At 40.7% G+C, this 14,744-nt stretch overlaps 1 protein-coding gene across 1 annotated transcript in view; it reads left to right on the top strand.

The window, feature by feature from the left end:
• The window catches only part of LOC122069455 (TSET complex member tstD), a 28,026-nt gene that overhangs the window by 11,283 nt on the left and 1,999 nt on the right, over positions 1-14,744 (top strand). The window lies entirely within an intron of this gene.

The raw sequence follows: 14,744 nt of genomic DNA, 5'->3' as shown, positions 1-14,744 counted from the left end.
TCACATACACTGAAATGACTACTGAAAATGACATAAGTCACATAACTACATTAGTACCTAAAGCTGTTCTTGAAAAGAAAAGGATCTCCAAAGGTTGATGATGAAGTGATAATCTCTAATCTCCAAGTGTTGAAGTTGTTAATCGCTAGTAATGCAGTAGTAGATTACAAGAAACTATCCCAACAGTTTATAACCCCAAACAATACAAATAGGAGCAGGAAACAAATAAATAAGACTCTCAAATAAACCCCCAAGGATACAATACCAATGCAAGAGCAAAACCAGCCCAAAACTCAACCCGATAGGAGAGAGAAAGACCTGCTATAGAGTTGGAGAGAGAGAGGTGCGGCCAGGTCTGTAGGAGTCCTATTGAGCTGCACTCTTGGGCGTAGATAGTTCCTAGGGAGGGTACAAAAACCCCCAAAGTTGAGAGGATTCTGATGGCTGGTTGTGAAGTTATAAGCTTTCTTGATTTTCTGACCTAGGAGAAATAATCGCAAGCTTCAGGAGAGTAATGTAGGACTAGATTTGAACAATCAAACTAGACCCAACAACAGGAACTTGTAACCAAAGAACAACCAAAACCAGCTCCACAGATATATGAGAAATCAGACTTCACATAACAGTCTAGTAGCACTATCGATCTTAAGGAATATTAGCACAAAGAATAAACAAAGAGAGCAGCAACCCTTAGAACTAAACCAGGGACTGACTAAGGGTACTAACAACTTCAAGTTAACAAAAAAATATGATCAGCAGTCCAAAAATCAATAGCCATATCAGCAGAAATATCGGTTCTAGAAAATAGAAGCTACAGGCCACTAGAAGACAGAACTGTGGAGATTTTAATATCTCACTACAGGCTTCTCAGAATTAGTCCAGACTTGAGTCGATCCTTAGTGAGGGATGGAAGAACATTCGACCAGAATTTGAGAACAAACCGAGGGCTGAAACTGTTCCTTTCCGAGAAGGCTGATTAGCAAAAACTGCAGAAATTTCTGGGCAGCAGTTAAAAATAAATACCTGGTTGTAGCAGCAATATTAGCTTGAATATAGATTGTAAAGAAGAGAAGGAAACACACTAAGAACCCTCCTGGACTTCACGCCGCAAGGAGTCACCTGGATCAGACACCAAGCCCTTCTTCCTTGATCAAACACAAAGAAGTTCTCTTGCAGAGAAAGCAGCAGCAGCAGCCATGTAGTTTGTAAAAATCGTAGCTCATTAAAAGAGCCATCATCTTTATTTATAACAGTGATAGGGGTTACATAAAATAGAAACTAACTTTAGTTTCCAAAAACTGAAATAGGAAACTAAAAATTAGAAACTCAACTAGTTACTAAAACTGAAAATAGAAACTTACAAAATAGAAAGTCCTTTAGTTGCTAAACTGGAAATAGAAACTAATTTATGACTGGAAATTAGAAACTAAATAACTCCATCTAAAAAGGAAACTAAAGAAAAAGGAAACAAATCACTGAATCCCGTATGCCACCTTAGAACCCCTAGTTTAGACCCATAAAAGTAGCCCAATATACTCCGAACCACATGGACTGAAGGCCCAACACGTATACAACCCAACCCTAAGCTTATTCCTAATAAAACAAGCCTAGTTTGGTGAAGAATCTGCATCAACTCTCCCCGGCTTGGAAACATTCGACTCCGACGAATGGATAAGGGACATGTAACGCTCATACAAGTCGGGATCAAGTCTCTTGAAATCATCAGCATGAATCCAAGTACAGTCACTACGGGGACGGCCTTTCCACTTGACAAGAAAAGTGTGATAACCGGTGCCACGGCGGGAGGTCTTGTAATTATCATCCAAGACGTCTTCAATAACTTCAGAAGTGGGTGGCTTCAGTTGAGGCAACCTCAGCATTTGCTCCGAGTCTCCATCATCTGAATGATGCCCAACATAAAGGTGAAGATCAGCCACATTAAACACGTTGCTTATGGTCATGTCATCAGGCAACTCAAGCACATAAGCATTAGGTCCTATACGTTTCAGCACCTTGTAGGGACCCATCTTTCGTGGATGTAGCTTGGTATTGACACCTGTCTGAAACCGTTCAGGATTTACTCGAATCATCACCATGTCCCCGGGTTTGAACTCCACATAACGCCGATGACGATCAGCAGAAGCCTTATACACCTCATTGTTCAAGGCAATACGTCGTCGGACGTTGGCATGCACCTCAGTGATATGACGTAAGAACTCATCAGCTTCAATACTAACTCGAGCCTGGGGTGGGAGTGACATAAGGTCAATAGGCCGCTTAGGTTGGACTCCAAGCAAGATCTCAAAAGGAGTACGACCTGTTGTCCTATTCACTGAGCTGTTGTAGGCAAATTCTGCAATGTCAAGAATAGAAGGCCATGTCTTCTCATAGTCTCGAACCAAACACCTCAACAAGTTTCCCAAGCTACGGTTCACCACCTCTGTCTGTCCGTCTGTCTGTGGATGAAATGCAGTTGAAAAGTTCAGCTTTGTATTTGTCTTCAACCACAATGTCTTCCAAAAATAACTCATGAACTTAACATCACGGTCAGACACAATACTAGTTGGCAGCCCATGTAGTCGTACTACTTCCTTGAAGAAGAGCTTTGCAACCTGATAAGCATCAAAAGTCTTACGACAAGGTATAAAATGAGCCATCTTAGAGAAACGATCCACAACCACCATAATGGAATCATATCGTTCTCTAGTAGGGGGTAGTCCAAGAACAAAATCCATGCTAACATCAAGCCACGGTGCATGAGGAACAGGTAGTGGAGAGTATAAACCTGTGTTCTGTTTTCCCCCTTTTGCCAACTGACATACACGGCATCTCTTGATTACATGATCGACATCCTTTGCAATGCATGGCCAATAATATCGATCAGTCACCTGTGCAAGAGTCTTATCTTTCCCAAAATGTCCCCCTAATCCTCCTCCATGTAACTCTCGTATGATGTGATGACGTAGGGAAGAGTTTGGGATACAAAGCCGCGTGCCAAAGAACAAGTACCCGTCATGAATAGAGTACTTTAAGTGCTGCCCACCTTGTTGTAACTCCATAAAGACAGTGCTGAAATCAGAATCAGATGTATACTCACCTCGTATCTGATCTATGTTAATAACATGTGCTGAAAATGTGTTAAGTGTGAGCACTTTCCGGCTAAGTGCATCAGCCACTGTATTCTCTTTTCCCGCCTTGTACTTCATAGCAAATACAAACTCCTGCAAGTAGGCTACCCATTTGGCATGTCTATGGCTAATCGATTTCTGTGAGTGAAGGTGCTTCAAGGCCTCATGATCAGTGTACAAAATGAACTCCTTACCAATGAGGTAGTGCCTCCAATGGCGTAGCACTTGGACGACTGCATACAACTCCAGATCATAAGTCGAATAGCGCTTCTTGGCCTCATTCAATTTTTCGCTATAAAAAGCGATGGGGTGTCCTCCTTGCATTATCACTCCTCCTAGCCCAACATGTGAAGCATCTGTAGCTACCTCAAATACTTTGTCAAAATCTGGTAGGCGTAGGATGGGTGCCTCAGTCATCTTCCTCTTCACAAGAGCGAAGGCTTTGGTCGCTGCAGCTGTCCATTCAAACTTCCCTTTACTCGACTTCATACATTCAGTGATGGGTGCCATTACTGCACTGAAGTTCCGGATAAATCTCCTATAGAAGGAAGCCAACCCATGGAAGCTACGGACTTCTGTTAGAGTCTTAGGTGTGGGCCAATCAGTGATGCTCTTGATCTTCTCTGGATCAGCTTCAACCCCCTTTGATGACACTATAAATCCAAGGAATACAACCTTGGGCAGCATGAAGGAACACTTCTTGAGATTAATGTATAACTTCTCAGCACGGAGTACTCTCAAGACTTGCCTCAAGTGATCCTTATGCTCTTCTTGGTTCTTACTGTATACCAGAATGTCATCAAAATAAACAACCAAAAAGCGACCAATAAAGGGACGAAGGACCTGTGTCATCACCCTCATAAAAGTACTAGGTGCATTTGTCAGACCGAACGGCATGACTTTCCACTCATATAAGCCATCCTTGGTCTTAAAGGCGGTCTTCCACTCATCCCCAGAACGGATGCGAATCTGATGATAGCCACTCCTCAGATCTAGCTTGGAAAAAACCTTTGCCCCGGACAACATATCCAACATATCATCTAGTCGTGGTATAGGAAACCTATACTTGACTGTTATCTTGTTGATAGCACGGCTGTCCACACACATACGCCAAGAACCATCCTTCTTTGGCGTGAGTAAAGCTGGTACTGCACAAGGACTTAAGCTCTCCTCAATGAAGCCCTTCTGTAGTAACCCATCCACTTGCCGTTTCAGCTCGGCATGCTCAGTTGGACTAAGTCTGTAAGCAGGAAGGTTGGGTAAAACCGAACCAGGTACCAAGTCAATGGCATGCTGTATGTCTCTCATGGGAGGCAACTCATCTGGGAGATCATCAGGGACTAAGTCAGAAAAATCAGACAGGAGCTCTCTGATAGGTGCACTATACGTTACCTCAGGTTGGGGAGTGACTTCCCTAGTAACAAGTGCCATAACCATTCCAGTCTCATGACTTGTGCGTAAGAACTGTTTATGGGAAATAGTTAGCAACTCCTTTGTGGGCAGAGCTAATACCTTCTTCTCATTGTCAATGCCCTTCTGATTTGACCTTAATGATCTCTTCCGCCGTATTTCAGCCGGCACATTTACCGGATAGAAAGTTGTAGGAACTCCCTTCCACATGAAAGTACACAGATTCTTCTTCCCTCCAACCATGGCATCATTGTCATACATCCAGGGACGACCAAGCAATACATCTGTGAGTTTCATTGGGATCACATCACACCAAACTTTCTCTTCATATCGGTAAAGTTTCAAAGGAACTGAGCACCTCTTATTCACCTCTAAGGTATTACCATTCAGCAAGGATACCTTATAAGGCTGAGGATGTGGGTCAGCTTTCAAGGTTGCTTTCTTCACAAAGGCTTCAGAAACAACGTTGACACAACTGCCACTATCAATGATAATCTGACAAGTATGCTCACCTGACTTCATACGGCTGTAGAATATGCAGTTACGTCGCCAATCCTCTCCTTTGGTTTCAGCCACCAATATGCGAGTAACAATATTTATTCCCTGGGTATCATCCTCATTAGTGTTTTCCATATCATAGTCATATCCACCATCATCATCATCATCTAATGGGTAGGGATAAAGAGCTGACTCATCCTCCTCGTTGGAGTCTTCAACCTCAGCTACTGCATTAACCCTCTGCTTATGCGGACAAGACTTAGCAAAATGTCCTATCTCTTGACAATGGAAACACTGTACCTTATTACTACCTGTCATGGGTGCCTTTCCTTTATGATCAGCTCGTGGAGGAAAAGTGGATTTTGGAGGTGCTGCGCTACTAGGTTTAGTGGCTGGAAAGTTCTTCTTTACCTCCCCAGCTTGGAAACCAAACCTTCTAACTGGCTGTGCTAGAAGCTCCTCTGCTCGTAGGGCCTTGTCAAAACAATCCCTCACTGAGTGCACTTCAACAACTCCGATACCCCTGTTGATTTCAACTCTTAATCCCAGTCGAAACCGAGATAACAGTTGCCTTTCATTCTCCCTTATGCCTGTACGAGAATAAAGTGCGTCAAACTTGTTCATGTACTCGGCAACAGTCATAGACCCTTGACGAAGAGAGTTCAGCTGGTCTTGTATGCGAGCTCTGAAGTTGCGTGGCAAGTATTTATCTGATAATTCAAGCTTCATCTCTTCCCAACTAGTAGGTTCTCTACCACGGTCTTCCAACTCTAGCTCATAGGTCCTCCACCACTCACGAGCAGCCCCAACTAGCTTAGCACGAGCTAGTTTCATCTTCCGTTCCTCAGGTAACTCATAATAGTCAAAAAAATCGTCTAGTGCCACTACCCAATCATAGAACAATTGGGGGTCATATCTCCCATCAAACTCCTTCAGATCGAGCTTGACCTTCTGTGAATCTCCAGAATACCTCTGTTGCACGGGATGCTCAGTCTCAAAATATCCTCTTACATGCTCTTCAAAAGTAGGTTGTGCTACCGGAACCCTCTGTGGTGCTCTCAGATTAGGGTTTGCTCTCCTATTAGTCAACTGAGTAACCACATTCATTGGAGTGTCCACTTCGGGTGTTGTACGTGAACTGCCAGTAGGCTGTTGGGGTGGGGTCTCTTCATTCAACAACCTGGCATCCAATTCAGCCTTCAACTCAGCCTTTAGTTCAGCTCTTATATTCTGTATCAACTCCATAATAGAAGCTAAGGTGGGGGTGTTGTTCTCAGCCATGCTCTGATACCACTTAATGTAGGACTAAATCTGAACAATCAAACTAGACCCAACAACAGGAACTTGTAACCAAAGAACAACCAAAACCAGCTCCACAGATATATGAGAAATCAGACTTCACATAACAGTCTAGTAGCACTATCGATCTTAAGGAATATTAGCACAAAGAATAAACAAAGAGAGCAGCAGCCCTTAGAACTAAACCAGGGACTGATTAAGTGTATTAACCACTTCAAGTTCTTCTCAAGTATGATCAGGAGTCCAGAAATCAGCAGTCATAATAGCAGAGATGTCGAATCCAGAAAATAGAAGCTAAAGCCGCTAGAAGACAAAAATAGGGAGATTTTGAATATCTCTCTACAGGCTCCTCAGAAACCGTCCAAACTAAGGTCGATCCTTAGTAGTATATGGATAAACAATCGATCAAAATCTGGGCTCAAACCGAGGGCTGGAACTGCCCTTTTTAGAGGAGACCGATTGGCAAAAACTGCAGAATTTTCTGGGGAGCAGTTTAAAAATAAATACCTGGTTGTAGCAGCAATATTAGCTTGAATATAGATTGTAAAGAAGAGAAGGAAACACACTAAGAACCCTCCTGGACTTCACGCCGCAAGGAGTCACCTGGATCAGACACCAAGCCCTTCTTCCTTGATCAAACACAAAGGAATTCTCTTGCAGAGAAAGCAGCAGCAGCCATATAGTTTGTCCAAATCGTGGCTCATTAAAAGAGCCATCATCTTTATTTATAACAGTGATAGGGGTTACATAAAATAGAAACTAACTTTAGTTTCCAAAAACTGAAATAGGAAACTAAAAATTAGAAACTCAACTAGTTACTAAAACTGAAAATAGAAACTTACAAAATAGAAAGTCCTTTAGTTGCTAAACTGGAAATAGAAACTAATTTATGACTGAAAATTAGAAACTAAATAACCCCATCTAAAAAGGAAACATATCACTGAATCCCGTATGCAACCTTAGAACCCCTAGTTTAGACCCATAAAAGTAGCCCAATATACTTCGAACCACATGGACTGAAGGCCTAACACGTATACAACCCAACCCTAAGCTTATTCCTAATAAAACAAGCCTAGTTTGGTGAAGAATCTGCATCAGAGAGAGAATTAATTCTGGTTTGTAACTTGGACAGATTTGAACTTTTGAATACTCACAACAGTCGTATACTTCAGCAGTAACTTTAGGATAAAATAGAAAGCTTTAGACAAGAAGAACAAAGGGAAAAGTGGGGGAGCGGCTGTCTCGGTCCGGGCTTCTCACCCATAGCTATTCCGGTTGTTCTAAGCAATTGACTGCAATTATTCTTTATTCAAATAAAAAAATTATGAGTACATAGGCTCCTCTATTTATAGAGGGCAGAATAGCAATCAAACTACTACTAGAAGCTAGTTTCCCAATAGAACTCGACACTCCTACTTCAACTAGGAGCTAGTTTTCCAATAGGACTAGACATTCCTACTACAACTAGGAATTCAAAATTGGACTAGGAATAATAAACCTATGTGGAAAACAAATAGAGTCCTAAGATAATTTGGACTCGACATACCACTTACTCAATCGATGGGCCCAATGGCCCACTAATTAATTAAAAACAACTACTAATTATTCCCCTAGCCGATGTGCCCAATTGGCCCTTATTTGTACTTAGCCATTCAGGTGGACCAAGTAGGGGTTCGGCTAGCTTCTTGGTTGGACCCTCGCCACTCAGGTGGACTAAGGTTGGACCCTTCTTCCTCTCATATTTCCTTCCATAATGTGCATCTACATCATCTAGTCTTCATTGTAGAGGAGAGATTTGGCAAGAAAAACCACCAAAAGCCCACTTTTTCTTCACACCAGGGCGAGAGTAGTTGAGTTGGGTCGAGTTGAGAGTCGAATTTATTTATATACCTCACGTGCCTTGGTCTAACTCGATTGAGTCAAGTCGAGATCGAGATATTCATCGAGATCTTGGTCAAGGACTCGAGATATTGTTCACTTTTCATATCACCTATGCTCTCATCACCCACCCAACTGGATTATTTAGGGACCTGTTTGGGGTGGCCTTGTATTGCATCAATATTCTTTGGATATCAGATTGCATAATCTGGTATCGGAGCCTAACATGGCAACGGATACCTTTACTTTCAAGACTAGAGTTCATTTACCAAATGGAAAGACTTCTTATCTATTCATAGGTGAAGGGCAGAATGAGAATCTTGTCTTGCAGCCCGTGGTAGAGATTTTGTCCAAGACGAGTGATATCATCATTGAATATAATGGTGGTGTTTTCATTGAATTTTCAGTTTCTTCCTACTTTGATGATGTTAGATGTCATGTATTTTCTTCTTCCAAACATGTCATTGTTTAGATGTCGTGAGTTATAGAATTATAATCTCACATTAGTTAGTTGAGGTCCTTGTTGCCTTCATGTACTTGAGGGACTGTCTCCACCTAATGCCTTAAGATTATGGGTTGGACCCTCCAACACAGTATCAGAGCATAGGTCCATTTGTTGTCCTTCCTAAGTTGTTTGTCCACGTGTAAAGCCAGGTGTGCCGAAGCTATACACGTGAGGGGAAGTGTTGACATGTTGGGAGTTATTGAGGTAAAGTATGACATTACCTTTGAGGGGAGTGTTGAGATGTTGAGATGTTCAAGTCCTTGGTTACTTCATATACTTGAGGAACTCTCTTCCCTAATGCCTTAAGGTTTTGGGTTGGATGGAAGAAAGAAAGGTTGCCCTACATCAGACTACCGCTAGCAGAGCACTATGACCAACTTGTTGGTTGGAACCTAACATATCACAACCCCCTTCCAGTGCCATGGTGCCACCATCATTGGCCCACCATAGCACATAACTTGTTAGCTTACCACCAATACAACCACCATCGTCACTGTCACCACTGCACTTGTCCACCACCACCATTGCTGTGAGACTACCATGTTCTTTGGACCATGCAACTTCACAAGTATTTAAGTTTTTGTTTCATTCATTTTGAATTTTTGAGATTGCCTATCTGCCATAAAGTAAGTTCATCATGGATATGTTTGTAGAGCATAGATTAACAAATTCTTCAATCTACATGATAGTCATGAAAAATCTGTTTATTAAACTAGACTTGCCTGGTATTAGGCCTAATACAGGTTGAGATCGAACAACCAATCTTATAGGTCCAATCAAGAGATCTAAAGCTGAGCTTAATCGAAGAGCAGAGCAGATCTGTTGGATTATGTTGAACATATCTGACCTTGGATCTAATGCTTGAAAATACTGAAAAAATAGAAGCAATCAAAGATCTGATGATGGAAGATAATAGCGATTAATGTATAAATTTCTGATGAAAATCAAAAATTAAAATAGTAAAATTTTGAGGACTTGATGGGACAAACAGGGGATAGAAAATGGACCATTGACTAATATCAAAGGGAAGAGAAGTGGGATAAAAGTGGAGCTAACGCAGGAGTAGATTACAATTAAACTACCCCAACAGTTTATAATCCCAAACAATATAAATAGGATCAGGAAACAAAGAAATAAGACCATCAAATAAACCCCAAGGATACAATACCCATATAGGAGCAAAACCAGCCCAAAACCCAACCCAATAGGAGAGAGAAAGACCTGCAATATGGGTGGATAGAGAGGTGCGGCCAGGTCTTTAGGGCTCTAATTGAGCTGCACTCTTGGGCGTAGGTAGTCCCTAGGAAGAGTACAAAAACATACAAATTTGAAGGACTTCCGACGGTCGGTTGCTGAGATATTCACCTTCTTGAAAATCAGACCTAGGAGAGAGAATTTGTCAAAATTCTATAGGGACAGTAGCTGATATAGCCTTGAATGGTTCTTCCAAGATGGATCGATTGGTCCACTAATAATGTGGAACAGCCCCTAGCAAGCCCAAGCAGATCAGACTTCAGATGGAGGAGATATTGGAGATCGATTGGACTTCAAAACTGGAGTTCCTTTGCTGGTCGATTGTGATTCAATACGGCTTAACAGATCTGAGAACTCTCTCTTAGAAATCTCACAACACCAATAATTAGGAACAGAAAATAAAATAGAAAAAAAGAATAGAACCGATGGTGGGTTGAGAAGGGTGAAAGAGAATAAAGGGATGGGTATCTCACCCATCAAGTTTTGGGTATCACACCCTTCAAAGGTTTAGGCATCTCACCTCTCAAGAACAGCTTTTAGCTAAAGAGTAATCACTCAATAATTCATTCATTCAAGTCTAAGAATTATTAGTGCATAGGCTCCTCTATTTAAAAAGAATAGAATTACAATCATACCTTGACTAGGAGCTAGTTTCCAAATAGGATTAGACACTCCTACTACAATTAGGACTTCAAATAGAACTAGGACTAGACTTCTAACTCCAACATGGAGTAGGATTGACTAACTAATAGTCTATATAGGACATTACACTCGATGGGCCCCATAGGCCTTTATTGAATTAAAACAACTTAAATAAAAGCACTGAATATAAATCCTGTTTTCCTACCTTCTACTCATATATTAGGCCCATTAAAGTGGCCTATTTCAAAGAAAACCCATGGGATCAAAGGCCCAACACATACATAATACAACCCAAGGGATGACAAACTCCACATGCTTAACTTCAATATCTTTAGATATATCCATAGGGTCATCTACATATGTACCTTTGATCTCTTATAACTTCAATGCAACATAAAGCTCTTTTGGTTCATCTACCTGGTGGTTCTTAATCGGTTCCATTGATGGTTCAAACACAACTTCATTCTTGAACCCCTTAGGATCTTCCTCTTGGTTGTTCACAATTATCACAGTTGTTGTAGTGTCAAATTCCTCAGTCTCAACCTCATTGTTCATTGTGGCAACCTTGTTGCTTTCGACTTCTTCCATCTGAGTCTCGTTGATGGGAACATCAATGACTAGTTTTTCCTCAACAATAGGAATGGCTGAAAAATTTTTAACACTAACCTCAACTTTTGACTCTAGTTCACTGGTTAGAGGTGTCTTATTTTGTTGCCCCTTTGCAATAAAGGCCGATGATTCCTTCATGCTCTTGTCAATCGTGGGTGGCTTTTGGACATCTGGTGGAAGGAAGTACCTCCTTCGTTCATGCTCAGATAGGTACATGCTTGTCAACTCATACTGCATCTCGTCCCATGTTCTAGGTTTACGTCCTTGAGCTTGAAGTTGCCTTTCACGGACTCTCCATTGCATTCGAACACAATCATTCATCTGGGAACATGCATATTGGCGTTTTTGTGTCTCTGTTAAGTTGTAGTTGTCAAAATACATTTCCAATTCACTCATCCATTTAAGGAATTTCCTACGAAATAACGTGGCTGAGCATTAGATTGGGGGGCAGCAATAGTCTGAGTATTGGAGTGAACAGCAGTAGACTCTTTTAGTTCTGCTATCTGTTGGTCAAATCCATCCAACCTTGTAGTCAAGGCTTGGACTGCTATCCATACATCTTTAAGAGTGATTTGGGGTTCTTCAGCAGCCATAGCTATGATACCACTTAATGCAGGAGTAGATTACAAGTAAACTACCCCAGCAGTTTATAACCCCAAACAATTCAAATAGGACCAGGAAACAAAGAAATAAGACCATCAAATAAACCCCCAAGGATACAATACCCATATAGGAGCAAAACCAGCCCAAAACCCAACCTAATAGGAGAGAGAAAGACCTGCAATATGGCTAGACAGAGAGAGGTGCGGTCAGGTCTTTAGGGCTCCAATTGAGCTGCACTCTTGGGCGTAGGTAGTCCCTCAGAAGGGTACAAAAACCTAAAAATTTGAAGGACTTCCGACGGTCGGTTGCTGAGATATTCACCTTCTTGAAAATCAGACCTAGGAGAGAGAATTTGTCAGAACTCTACAGGGACTGCAGCTGATAGCCTTAAATGGTTCTTCTAAGATGGATCGATTGATCCACTAATAATGTGGAACATCCCCTAGCAAGCCTAAGCAGATCAGACTTCAGATGGAGGAGAAATTGGAGATCGATTGGACTTCAAAACTGGAGTTCCTTTGCTGGTTGATTTTGATTTAATAGGGCTTAACAGATCTGAAAACTCTCTTGGAAATCTCATAGCAACAATAATTAGGAACAGAAAATAAAATTAAAAAAAAGAATAGAACCTATGGTGGGTTGAGAAGGGTGAAAGAGAATAAAGGAATGGGTATCTCACCCATCAGGTTTTGGGTATCACACCCCTCAAAGGTTTAGGTATCTCACCTCTCAATAACAACTTTTAGTTATAGAGGAATCACTCAATAATTCATTCATTCAAGTCTAAGAAATATCAGTGCATAGGCTCCTTTATTTAAAGAGGATAAAATTACAATCATACCTTGACTTGGAGCTAGTTTCCAAATAGGACTAGACACTCCTACTATAACTAGGATTTCAAATAAAACTAGGACTAGACTTCTAACTCTAACATGGAGTAGGACTAACTAACTAATAGTCCATATAGGACATTACACTCGATGGGCTCCATGGGCCTTTATTGAATTAAAACAACTTAAATAAAAGCACTGAATATAACATCTTTTAGTTATATTCAGTGCATAGATTCCTCTATTTAAAGAGGATAGAATTACAATCATACCTTGACTTGGAGCTAGTTTCCAAATAGGACTAGACACTTCTACTATAACTAGGATTTCAAATAAAATTGGGACTAGACTTCTAACTCTAACATGGAGTAGGACTAACTAACTAATACTCCATATAGGACATTACACTCGATGGGCCCCATGGGCCTTTATTGAATTAAAACAACTTAAATAAAAGCACTGAATATAACAGCTTTTAGTTATATTCAGTGCATAGGCTCCTCTATTTAAAGAGGATAGAATTACAATCATACCTTGACTTGGAGCTAGTTTCCAAATAGGACTAGACACTCCTACTATAACTAGGGTTTCAAATAAAATTAGGACTAGACTTCTAACTCCAACATGGAGTAGGACTAACTAACTAATAGTCCATATAGGACATTACACTCGATGGGCCCCATGGGCCTTTATTGAATTAAAACAACTTAAATAAAAGTACTGAATATAACAACTTTTAGTTATATTCAGTGCATAGGCTCCTCTATTTAAAGAGGATATAATTACAATCATACCTTGACTTGGAGCTAGTTTCCAAATAGGACTAGACACTCCTACTATAACTAGGGTTTCAAATAAAATTAGGACTAGACTTCTAACTCCAACATGGAGTAGGACTAACTAACTAATAGTCCATATAGGACATTACACTCGATGGGCCCCATGGGCCTTTATTGAATTAGAACAACTTAAATAAAAGCACTAAATATAAATCCCGTTTTCCTACCTTCTACCCATATTTTAGGCTAATTAAAGTGGCCCATTTTAAAGAAAACCCATGGGATCAAAGGCCCAACACCTACATAACACAACCCAAGGCTTATTTGCAATAACATAAGCCCAAATGATTTATCTACATCAAGAGCCCAATGGGAAGAAATATGAGGGAGAAGCAAAGAGAAAGGACATCGTGGGGCAAGAGAGAGGAGAGAGGGAAAAACCAACAAAGGATAACCACAACATTCAAAACTGATCTATTAACCCAAAACCAACATAAATCATGGGGGTGGCTACATATATATAGGAACATAAAATATGACATCCTAATAATTAGGCCTCTTGAACAGCCAAGGACTCTAGAGTACATATATATAGAAACAGAAAATATAGAAACTTCCTATAATAAAGTTCTTAATAATTTGAACTCTTGAACAGCCAAGGACTCTAGAATCTTAGATTTCCTAAACTAACTCATAGACTAACAACTAGTCTCCTAACCAACTAATGACACCGACATGGGACCCACCAAACCTTGTCCCTCTACTTATTAATCCTGTATATTAAATCCCAATTTTCGGGCCTATAAAAGAGGCGCATTACATTAATAAACCAAAAAATAACAAATTCAATGCCTATAGAACCGAACCATAGGCCAAAATAAAGTACTCCAAGGCCCAATTGGACACCCTTAACTGCATCAAGGCTACTCCTTGTATGGGTTGTTAGTCAAAAGTTTGACCCACTAGACAATCCAATTTACCTGTTGTTGAAGTTTTTTCTAACCCCTTTGTCTATTTACCTGTCCTGACTCTTTTCACTTGATCCGATAAGACTATTTGGTGCAATTTTATGATTTTGCTCATCCAAGAGTTATTGGAGTTGGTCTGACACACACTCCAAGAAGGTTGGAGTACCATTATGACAAATCATATTTTTTTTTAATCTTTGATTAAGACTGAACTGTCATATCTTTGATCAAGACTGAACCGTCATCTGAATATTATAGGAGTGTCCTGCTATGGTTAAAATTTTGACTGAGGTGTTTTTGCAGTCTGGATGCAACCTCCCCCCCACCCCCACCCCCACCCC

The sequence above is a fragment of the Macadamia integrifolia genome, unplaced genomic scaffold, assembly GCF_013358625.1.
Source record: "Macadamia integrifolia cultivar HAES 741 unplaced genomic scaffold, SCU_Mint_v3 scaffold621, whole genome shotgun sequence".
Lineage (NCBI taxonomy): Eukaryota > Viridiplantae > Streptophyta > Magnoliopsida > Proteales > Proteaceae > Macadamia > Macadamia integrifolia.
Note: the sequence above shows the minus strand (reverse complement) of the source record. Positions and strands in the feature narration are given on the sequence as shown.